Here is a 12,007-nt window from a genome sequence, read left to right as displayed (position 1 = left end):
ACGGACAGTGGTTGGACTACATTTAGTAGCTGTATATATTTTGTACATAGTTTATTTATTTATTGGGATTAATGGCGTACATATTTCAATATATCTGCCCGTTTATGATCTCTTCTTTTGGTCTTTGCATTATTTCGGAGGGGGGTGGTTTGTGGGTTGTGACAGTGATCTGTGGGAATGCATTGATGTGTGTGTTGTAGTGGGTGTGGGTGGGTGGGTGTGTGCCGGTAATCTTTTCCCTCCCCTGTGTCGTAGGTGCAGTACTCACCGATGTCTTCCGCGCCGCCGGGCGTGCTCCTGGTATATGAGGAGGAATAGGAGTGCGGGGATGACCTGTAACTCTGGCTCCATACTGCCGGAATCTCGCGTGGAGTGCGTAGAGGTGAGCGTTTTCCCGTTCGTAGTCTGTTTCCACCGTGTTCTTATCGGCGGTGCTCCCGCCCCGGAAAAGGTGGCAGATTGGTGGGTCGTAATAGGGTGGGCGGTACTTTGTCTGCCGCCGGGCTGTTGGCGGGAACCGCCGCGCTGTTTGTTTGTACCGCTGTGGCGGTCGGAGTGTTAAGTTGGCGGGCTGTGTTGGCGGTTCCCGCCAGGGTCAGAATTGCATATTTTAGACCGCCGGCCTGTTGGCGGCTTGGCCGCCGCTTTATCACCGACCGCCAGGGTCAGAATGAGGGCCTTAGTATCTAGAAGAAAACTTACGAAGCGGGCTAATTACACACTCCTCCTTACCTGCCGGGGCTCCTCTTTTCTTTGTATCAAAGAAGATGAAGAATTTACATCCTTGCATAGACTTTTGCAGGCTGAATAATAAGAATACTAAAAGGGACAGGTATCCTTTACCCCTCATCAAAGATATCCTGGAATCAGTTAGAGGAGCACAGATGTTCACTAAGTTGGATCTGAGGGGAGTCTATCATCTCCTATGAATCAAGGAGGGAGACGAATGGAAGACCGCCTTACGGACTCTTTTAGGTCATTTTGAGTACTTCGTAATGCCCTTTGGCCTAAGGAATGCTCCATTTATTTTCCAAAGATTCATGGACTACGTGTTTTCGGATCTTTTAATTGTTGTAATATACTTAGATGATATCCTGGTGTACTCCACTTATCCGAATCAACACACAACACGTTACTTAAGTTGTGGACAGACTCCAACAACACCAGTTGTTTTATAAGCCAGAAAAATGTGAATTTGACAAGACCAAGGTGGAATATCTTGGCTACGTATTAACAAGACTGGTATTGCTATGGATCCCGAGAAAGTCCGAGCTATCCTGGATTGGCCATCTCCTTCAACTATAAAAGTTAATCAATGTTTCTTAGGCTTGGCCATTTTTTATTGGCAGTTTATAGAGAACTTCGCTTAGCAGATAAGTTATATTACTCAGACCCTAAAGAAAGAAAGTCTTCTTGGTGGATTCTGCTGGACAAAGACTGCCTAGACAGCCTTCCAAAACTTTAAACAAGCATTTACACAACCACCTATCTTACGGCATATAGACACCACAAAGAAGTTCATAGTAGAAACTGACGCTTCAGATAGAAAAATAGGAGCTGTTCTTCTTCAAAGACAAGAGGACGGTGAAATAGAACATCCAGTCTTCTATTTATTTCATGTCTTGACGGATTCCGAACAAATTATTCCGTACTGGAACAATACCTGCATGCCTTTAAAGTAGCCTGTAGTGAATGGAGACAGTTTCTAATGAGCACCAAAGAACCCTTTGAGATTAGGACTGATCATCTAAATCTGCAATGTCTCTGGAATTTTCAATGTCTGAACAGTCGACAAGCCTGGTGGGCCTTCTTCTTTAGTCAATTCAACTTTGTCATTACCTATATACCTGGATCGCAGAACATCCTGGCGGATGGCCTGTCCCGTTGCTATCCAGAAAGTGTTGTATTTCCTTCACAGCATATCATAGCGGGATCATTGGTATAGTACAGTCCTTCCTTGACAGAGTATTGTTGTAATATGCCTCCCTTACTAAGGAAGAATGGAATAAATTAAACCCTCAACTGAGAAAGACCAAAGGATAATACTATCATAGAAATGTGTTATTCCTTCCTACCAAGAAAGTCCAAATAGAAGCACTACAGATGTGTCATGACTCACCTGTTGGTGGTCATCGTGGAGTCAAGACAACTCAATAATTAATTCTCCATTCTTTCTGATGGCCTGCCATGAAGGAGGACTCCGAGGCCTGTGTTTCTACTTGTTTTGGTGTGCACAAGCAAAAATACCACATACTAAACCAGCAGGGCTACTTCAACTCTTACCCGTTCCCCCAGCTCCATGGCATACTGTGTCTACCAATTTCCTGTGTTCATTACCGCCTTCCGGAGGAAACCATGTAATCATGGTAACTGTGGGTTCTTTTTCTAAGATTGCTCATTTTACAGCGCTAAGGAAATGACCCACTGCTAAGGAGTGGAGTCACATTTTCATGGAGGAAATCTTTCGCCTTCATGGCCTCTCTCAAATCATTATTTCTGATCGAGGCCCCCAGTATGTTTCAGGTTTTTGGAAGCATTTTTGTAATTCCTTGAATATTGAAGTAGCCTTATCTACTGGACTCGATCCTCAGACAAAGCGCCTTAATCAAGGACTCGAACAATACCTATGTTGCTTATGTAATGCAATACAAAGTAAATGGTCCGCATATTTACCAACAGCAGAGTTCTCCTACAATAATACAGTGCACAGTGCATCGAAAGTCACTCCTTTCGTTTGTTGATATGGTTCCCATCCAAAGGCCTTTCCTACAGTTATTTGTGAATCATCTACCATTCTAGCAGTTACCTTATTTAATCGCCAACTCAGTAAAATCAGGCATATGACACACTCCAATCTACTAGCCTCAAAACAATACATGAAGAAAACTGCTGATTCTAGGTGACATTCAGCCCCATTATACCAAGTACAAGACAAAGTCTGGCTTTCTTTTAAGCTTTTCCTCATCGTCTGTCCCTAAACAGATGAGGATCAGGATCACACAAGTGGTGAATCCTGTATCCTTTCGCCTACAGTTACCTCAGGCATGGAGAATACATCCGGTATTTCATGTATCCCAGTTGAAACCTTTTGTTTCTGATCCTTTACAGAGAAGCTTTTCTTGCCCCCCCACCCCTTTTGGTGGGTAGTGAACCTGAATATGAGGTGCAAGACATATGTGATTCTCGTTCTTTCGGAACCATCTCCAGTTCCTCATTCACTAGAAAGGTTTTCTCCCAGTGAATGTTCCTGGGAAGATGCTTCTTCTTTTCATGCTCCCATTCTTGTCCAGTGTTTTTCTGCCTTTTTCCAGACAAACCTGGAGCTCTGGGGAGTTGCGGGGGCTCAGGGACATGGGGGGACCTATTGTCATGCTGCCGGCGGTTCCTAAGCCTGTGACGTTGACTTTCTGACCCGAGGTGAGGTCTGCAGTCCATTTCTCGGTCCGTCTGACCCACCTCAGGCTGTTCACCCAGTTGCTGTGTCTCCATTTTGGCCTGTAGCCCAGGATCGGGCTGCAGATCACGCCCCAGTTAACACATGGCATGGTGTTGCGTCGCGGGTGCCTCCCGCGATGCTCACATAATACTTACCTTCTTGTAAAGTCCTTGGGGCCCTGTCCTTGTTTTCTTTTTCTTCTTCTTCTTCTCCTGGGCATTGGGGCCATGTTCCTTCTTCCCATAATACCATTTACCTCCCAGCATGCAAAGGTATTTTTCGTTTTCCTTTTCCAAGATGGCATTCTTTCCAGTTTTCTCTATGGTATGTTCCCAATCCAAGATGGTGTTTTTCCTTTTTCCTGTTTTTCACTTCCTGTTTGGTGGTGGTTCTTGATCCGGTTGGCTGTTGCTGTGGAGTATTTCCTGTTGTTTTCTACTGCGGTCTTCTAGTTGTTTCAGTCCTTGAAATCCTAGTTTCCTTACGCTCTCTCTATCCTGCTTCTTGGAGTTCCTGCGCAAGAGGTTTTTTCCCCTTTTGGGTTTTTCCTCTGTCACTACTTCTGGAGGGCACAGACTGCCTTGGCATCTATCTTGTCAGCAGCACAGCGGCTACTGGAAAGTGTCCCCCCAATCTCGGCCAGACCAGAACGTGCAAGATCTGACGTCACACTCCAATTCCATCCAAAAAGGGTGGTAAGAGAAGGGCGGAAGGGGTGGCAGAGGGGCAGAACTGCCCAGCTGCATTTACTTTAATAATAGCCCCAGGGAGGTGGTGGTCCCCGGACTGAGGGGGAGCAGGAGACTCCCCCTCACCCCATTTACAAAAAAACAATGCTCCAGGACCTGGCCCGCCTGGGGGCTTATTAAAAAACAAGCAATGGAACCCTTGCTTGTATTTTCTTTTTTTAAGTTATTCCGCGAAATCTCGTTGACGCCACAATTTTGTGGCAAAAATTTTAAAGATTGTTTTTTTTAATGCTCTGGTGGGGTCCCTCTGGGACCCCAGCACCAGAGCTAAGGGGTAAGGGTATCGCTACCCCGGCCCCATTTCTATTTTTTACACTTTTCTTATGGGTCTCGATGGCTGCCAACACTTCCTGGTTTGAAGTGTTGGCAGCCAATCAGAGCTGTGCATTTCCCTGCATAAGCTCATCTTTTTTCGCAAATCACTGTGAAGGATCCGTGGCCCGAGATATACAAATGTATTTTCCATTTAATATCTCAAAAACTACTGAATGGATTTACACCAAATAAGCGAAAGCGTAATCAGAGTACTTAAAGCTAGCTTTCTGCAAAATATGGTGTAATTCCATCCAGTGGTTTGGGGTGTAGCCTTGTTCACCGGTCCTATGGGAATTAACATGGGAAACACAACTTTTTTGACACCCATCAACCACCGTTTTTCTCGTCCCCGCTTGACGGATCACCCTGAAACTTTTCATGTGCAACAAGAATCACTGGGGCACTTTTTTATGGAAAATTTCTTCAAGATTCATCAAACGGTGCAACGATGTAGGCATGTCAAAAAACGTTTTTTCCAAGGAAACATGGTCCTAACTATAACTACCTAGTGGCGCCCGCCACTAGGTTATACATATCTATATATATAGTGTCTCTTTGCACAGTTCCCGAGTGAACTGTATCACAACTGAACCAGAGCGGAGATTCCTATCTCACCTGGTAGCCTCACTTACGCTACAGATATTGGAACTGGTCCTGCCGATGGAGTAAAAGACAACTGCATTGCTACCGAAGAGGGAAGCCAGGATTGCCTTGGAGGCCACAACTGCCACATCTACATCATTGTGAAGAGACTCAACTGGGAGGCAGCAACTGCTACCTCCGATTACTGGTGAGCAGACAGCCAAAACGGATGCTACTGTCACAGATTGGTGTTACCACGCAGACCTGCCCAGCAAGTCTGCTACGTGAACCCTGACCTGAGCAGCGCTGCAGTCCCCACAAATAAATTACCAGTGGCGTAAGATTGCTAACTCTACGCACGGTGTACAGTCTGAACTACAATTCACCCAAGGGCAGAAAAAATATGGGGCTTTAACATGACTTTGGACTGGTTCATATGATCAAAGCCTCCACGCTGCTTAAAACATTGTAACAAGGGGTTGTAAAAGACACTGAACCAAGTTGTTCTACTAATGAGTGACACTGCTTTGAGTTATCTGCACCTGTGCCTCATTCTTGCATAATTTGTATAGCTTTGGTAATTCTAGAGACAAAAAGGATCACCACTACAGGAAGGAGAAGGGAGCTAAAGAGAAGGGGGTGTAGCTCTTTACAATTAGATGTAACTGATTACAAATCCATATTACGCTCTCATTATGTTGTGTATTATTTCGTTTTCCTACAAGATTAAAGTACTCTCTTTTTCTATAAAAGAAAGGCACTGAGTTGGGTATTATGCTATTGTGGCTGATGGTTAACTGTTGAGGTCTGAGTTTCTGCCACTCACACTACCTCCTCAGAAGCCTGTCCTGAGAGTGAAGTGTGGTGAGGTCTGTACTTGGACCAGTTTGCAAAGCCATAATACGACATAACTCAGGTGCTTACAGGACTATGGTAGAGACAAAGGGGGTCATTCTGACCTCGGCGGTAAAACGCCCTTACCGCCGGTCAGAAGTCCGCCATTCTACCGCCGCGGTAAACCGCCACGGTCATTCTGACCCACAACGGCGGAACCGCCAAAATCCCGACATCCAAGGAAGGCCGCCACATCAGCGGGCCGCGGAAAACTGGAGATGACCAAACCTCCACCGCCACGCCAACACAAACACGCCCATGCCATTCTGACCCACGAATCCACGCGGCGGTCTTTCAACCGCGGTATTCCATTGGCGGGACACACCGCCGCGCTCAAAATACACACAGAGCTCCAAAACACTGCCACATTGGACAATTTGAAATACACACACCTGACACACATACAAACAACACTCCCACACATCCAACCAACTATAAAACACACACCCACATCACCCACAAACCCCTACGACCGAAGATCATAGACGAAGGAGAGAGAGACACATCACAGAATAGAGAGCTACATCACACAGAGGCACACTACACCATCACACACACCACATAGAAGCACAAAGCACCACACACCAACACACTCTTCACCATATACACCACCCCACACCTCATCCACACCACCCCATGGCACCCCAAAGGCACCCACGCTTTTCGGACCAAGAACTCCGGGTCATGGTGGAGGAGATCATAAGAGTCGAACCCCAGCTCTTCGGCTCACAGGTGCAGCACACCACTATAGCCAGGAAGGCGGAGCTATGGCAGCGGATCGTGGACAGGGTCAACGCGGTGGGACAGCATCCCAGAAATCGAGAGGACATCCGCAAACGTTGGAACGACTTACGGGGAAAGGTGCGCTCGATGGTCTCGCGACACAACATCGCAGTGCAGAAGACTGGCGGGGGACCCCCACCCACACCACCCGAATTCACAGCATGGGAGCAAGAGGTACTAAACATCCTGCATCCTGATGGCCTTGCTGGAGTACACGGAGGAATGGACTCTGGTAAGTACAATCTCAACTACTTCACCCCCCCCCCCCCAGCATGCCAACCCCCACCACCACCCTCACCCCCAACCCCCCATCACACATCCTCCCTGAGAATGTCTCCCCAGCACAACCCACCCAACACCAACCCCTGCATGCCACCACAAACTATGGACACCCATCACCTAAGCATGACCACTGCACATACCCCCCCCCCAACACCCCCACAACACCTCCCCCAAGGGAATGACAGCACTGGGGGACAAGGGCACCCATAAATCGCACACAATAGCACACACAGAAACAATAACCATACTCTCTTACCCCATGCAGGACCCGAACGCCAACACACCGGCCAGGAGGGTCCAGAAATGTCCATTCCCCCCCCCCGGAAGAGGCACCCAGTGATGACAGCAGCTCTGTCCACCTGGAACCTGACGACCAGCCCGGACCATCGGGGACCTCTGGACAGTCGCTTCCCCACACACAGGCCACAGCAGACCCAACCCCCTCTGGGAACACCAGCACAGCTCCCACCCAGCGGGCCCATGGCTCTGTCTCTAGGACAGGTCAATCAGCGGTGTGTCTGCCACTACAGGGTCCCCAGGCTATCCCACCACCCCAACAACAACAGGGACCTGGGGGCAGTGGTAGTGGGCACACCGTCCAGGGGACAGAGTCCGGGGGAAACAGGGCAACTCGGAGGGCTGCTGTGCGACAGGGGGGGGAGGACAGGCCCAGGGAACCGACTCTCCAAGAGGCCCTCACCACCATCATGGCAGCCTACCACCGCTCACAAGAGACGATGGCGACGATACTGGCCAGGTTCCAGGAGATCCAGGCACAGCAGGAGGAACGCTACATGGGGTTCAACAATCATCTCACCACCATCTCTACCGCCATGGGGAGCCTAGTCCAGGCCCTCCACCGGATAGAAGACACGTTGCGGGACCATGTTGCACCACACAGGGCCCCTGTCACTAGCCCGGACCAGGAACAGCCTACCACCTCCGCCGGCGCTAGTGGACAGGAGGCCCCACCACAACGACAGGCCACCAGAACCCCACCTCCTGCTGAAGAACAACCACCCCGCAAGAGGAGCCTGAGATCAAAAAAATCAACAGAGTAGGATGTCAAGACCCCCGCCAGCATGAGATACCCCCTGAAGTCATCCCACTGTCCCACATTGCCACCCTGTCCAACCTTGAACTGCCCCTGCTCCATCCTTCCACAGGCATATGGACAATGCACCTGTGAGACTGAGAACTGGACTCTGCCATGGCCATTACTCCACCCCCACCCATCACCGTGTTTATATCATGTACCATAATCTAGCACCAAAAATAAATCACTCAATGCACTGAAATCATGCTGGAGTCAGGCTGTATTATTTACAAATGTAAAACACATTACCGATCAATTATGTTCTGTAAACTTTGTGCTGAACACATACCGAGATCAATAAGCATTAGTCCATGGGCTAACCAAGCAGAAGTCACGCAGTGGGTCATACAGCACTGAAAAGGGAAGGGAGAATCAAACATCAGTTTCAAATACCTGGGGGGTCATAGACAAAGTTGAGAAAAACGAGGCAGTCAGGAAAATTAAAATGGCGTGTGTGATTCTTACCTGTGTGCTACTGAAAATACTGTTGGATAACTCTGTCCCTGTTGTCTGGGTCGTCCTCTGAGTCTTCCTCCTCTTCACTCTCCACAGGCTCTACAGCTGCTTCAACACCACCATCTGGACCATCCTCCTGCAGGAAAGGCACCTGACGTCGCAATGCCAGATTGTGAAGCATACAGCAGGCCACGATGATCTGGCACACCTTCTTTGGTGAGTACATCAGGGATCCCCCTGTCATATGCAGACACCTAAACCTGGCCTTCAGGAGGCCAAAGGTTCTTTCAATGACCCTCCTAGTTCGGCCATGGGCCTCATTGTACCGTTCCTCAGCCCTGGTCCGGGGATTCCTCACTGGGGTCAATAGCCAAGGCAGGTTGGGGTAACCAGAGTCACCTATTAGCCACACACGTTGTCTCTGTAGCTGTTCCATCACAAAAGGGATGCTGCTATTACGCATCACATACGCGTCATGCACTGACCCAGGGAACATGGCATTCACATGGGAGATGTACTGGTCAGCCAAACAGACCACCTGGACGTTCATCGAATGGTAACTCTTCCTGTTTCTGTACACCTGCTCATCGTCTTTTGGGGGGACTAAGGCTACATGGGTCCCACCAATGGCACCAATATGTTGGGAACATGTCCAAGGGCATAAAAATCACCCTTCACAGTGGGCAAATCAACCTCCTCTGGGAATATAATGTAACTCCGCATGTGTTTCGTCAGGGCAGACAACACTCTAGACAACACCTTAGAAAACATTGGCTGAGACATTCCAGATGACATTGCCACTGTTGTCTGGAATGAGCCACTTGCAAGAAAATGGAGGACTGACAGCACCTGCACCAGAGGGGGAATTCCTGTGGATTGGCGGATGGGGGACATCAGGGCTGGCTCCAGCTGGGCACACAGTTCATGGATGGTGGCACTGTCAAGTCGGTATCGTAGTATGATGTGGCGTTCTTCCATTGTCGACAGGTCCACCAGCGGTCGGTACAGGCGAGGATTCATCCTTCTCCTCGCAAATCCCAGCGGACGGTGCCTAGGAAGGACAACATGGAGCACAGAGTCAAGATAATCACTGGTACGTTCACCACTGCTTGCATGGCACACGGTTATCTAGGTATTGAAAGGCGTGTATGTGTGGCAATGCCAGGCCTAGGCCCTTTAAATGGCGGCTGCCTGACCTGTGAAGTGGGACAATGGGATGTGAGGTCACTGCGCTGGCGGAGCACACCGTGGCGGTAGGCGGTCGAAGACCGCTATACGGAGCCGCATTGGATAACATTGAAGCCTATGAGTTTCAGGAGCCAATGACGATGTGCGCCGGCGGTCGCGGTACGCACTGCCGCGGTACGCACCGCCGCGGGCGTGACCGCCATTTTCTATCTGCTTAATCACTCGAGACCTGATCATCCACAGGAGAGGACCTATACTGCAAGTGCTGCTGTGAACTCGGTCTGGAAGTGACAATGGCTGCTGCGACTGGGGAAAGGGCCCCTGCCTTCACGTCTGAAGAGTTGGAGAAGCTCGTGGATGGGGTCCTCCCCCAGTATGCGTTACTCTACGGTCCTCCAGACCAACAGGTGAGTACACCGGGTGCGCATGGAATGGGCGATGCCTGTGTGGAGTGGGGTGGATGTAGGTTGGTGGGGTGGGGGGCGAATGAGGAGTGCAACGCACGACAGATGAGAGCATGTGCTATATTGCAAGGTTGGGGAGGGGGGGCCAATCACATCTAACATGCAGTAAGTTGATGATTGTTTCCTTCCCACCCTGTACATGTCACATAGGTCAGCGCCCATCAGAAAGTCGGGATTTGGCGTGCCATCGCCAAGGAAGTCCGGGCCCTGGGGGTCCACGTCAGACGGGGCACCCACTGCCGCAAGAGGTGGGAGGACATCCGCCGCGGAACCAGGAAGACCGCCGAGTCACTGCTGGGGATGGCCTCCCAACCTAGGAGGGGTGCCAGTCGTACCCTGACCCCCCTGATGTCCCAGATCCTGGCGGTGGCCTACCCGGAGTTGGATGGGCGCATGAGAGCATCACAGCAGACACAAGGGGGTGAGTATCAGCACATTCAGCTATCTTTCTGCGCAGTGGAGGTGTCTGGGTGGGGGAGGAGGGTTGGGGGTGACATTAGGCCAGGGCGCTTTCTGTAGTGTAGTCCTCTCCCTTAGGCATGGCCCTGTGCTCCCGGCCCCCACCTCCGTAGGGTGACAAGTCCAGCTATTGATGGTCCAGCCTCACACATGTGCGCGCTTGTCGTCTCCTGACCTGTTGTCCGAGTCAGAAGTACTGAGTAGTGTGCCCCGAATGCGCGGCTTAGTGCATGCGGCTCCTGTGTCTGTCCTCTCCGCCAACGGTGTTGACATTGCATGCACTCAACCAGGTCTTCTCTTTCTCCCCCCACCCTTCTTCTTCATCTTCTTGTGCATGTGTGCATTAGCATCATCAGGCGGAGGAGATTTGGCATCGGAGCACGAGGGAGCTGCAAGCCACAAGGCCCCGGTGGGCACAGGAACAGACACAGAGGGCCCAAGTGAGCCGGAGGGCGAGGGGAGCACCACGACGGGGACCGCTGGTGAGAGCAGCGACAGCGACACGTCCTCGGATGGGAGCTCCCTAGCAGTGGCGGCAACATCCGGGCCCCCGCCTCTACAGGTACAGCCACCCAGCGCACCAGCTCCGCCCTCCCAGCAGCCCCTCAGCCTACGCTCCGTGCCCGCTCACCCAGGAAGGCGGGCGTCTCCTTCGCCCCAGGCACCTCAGCCCCTGCCCCTGTTACCCCTGCTGCCCTCAGTGAGGAGGTCATTGATCTCCTCAGGACACTCATTGTTGGGCAGACTACCCTTTTGAATGCCATCCAGGGGGTAGAAAGGGAGGTGCATCGGAGCAATGCCTACCTGGAGGGCATTCATTCGGGTCAGGCTGCCCATCAACGATCGTTCAATGCTCTGGCCTCAGCACTAACGGCAGCCATTGTCCCTGTTTCCAGCCTCCCTCTTCTGACTGCCTCCACCCTGTCTCTGTCTCCTGTTCCTCAGCCTATCCCATCCACACCATCTGACCAGCCTGCACACACCTCAACACCCAAGGGCAGCTCATCCAGACACAAGCACCACAGATCCCACCAACACTCACCCAAGCAACACACAGATGCAGACATCCCAACAGTCACTACCACCCCTGTGTCCCCCTCCTCCTCGTCTCCCTCCTCCCTCCCTGTGACGTCTCCACTCACACCTGCATGCACACCAACATCAGCCAGTGCTTCCATCACCACCACACCCTCCTGTACAGTCCGCACGCGTGCAGTCACCACCCCCACTGCCATTTACACGTCCCCTGTGTCCTCTCCCACTGTGTCTGTCACCACCCCTTCCAAGACACACAAACGCAGGC

The 12,007-nt window shown here is 50.8% G+C and overlaps 1 pseudogene; it reads right to left on the bottom strand.

Annotated features, from left to right (window-relative positions):
- LOC138286976 (zinc finger protein 208-like) overlaps positions 1–12,007 on the bottom strand; it is a 475,759-nt pseudogene that overhangs the window by 400,230 nt on the left and 63,522 nt on the right.

This window comes from Pleurodeles waltl, chromosome 4_1 (genome assembly GCF_031143425.1).
Source record: "Pleurodeles waltl isolate 20211129_DDA chromosome 4_1, aPleWal1.hap1.20221129, whole genome shotgun sequence".
Classification (NCBI taxonomy): Eukaryota; Metazoa; Chordata; class Amphibia; order Caudata; family Salamandridae; genus Pleurodeles; species Pleurodeles waltl.
This window is presented reverse-complemented; position numbering and strand designations above follow the sequence as displayed.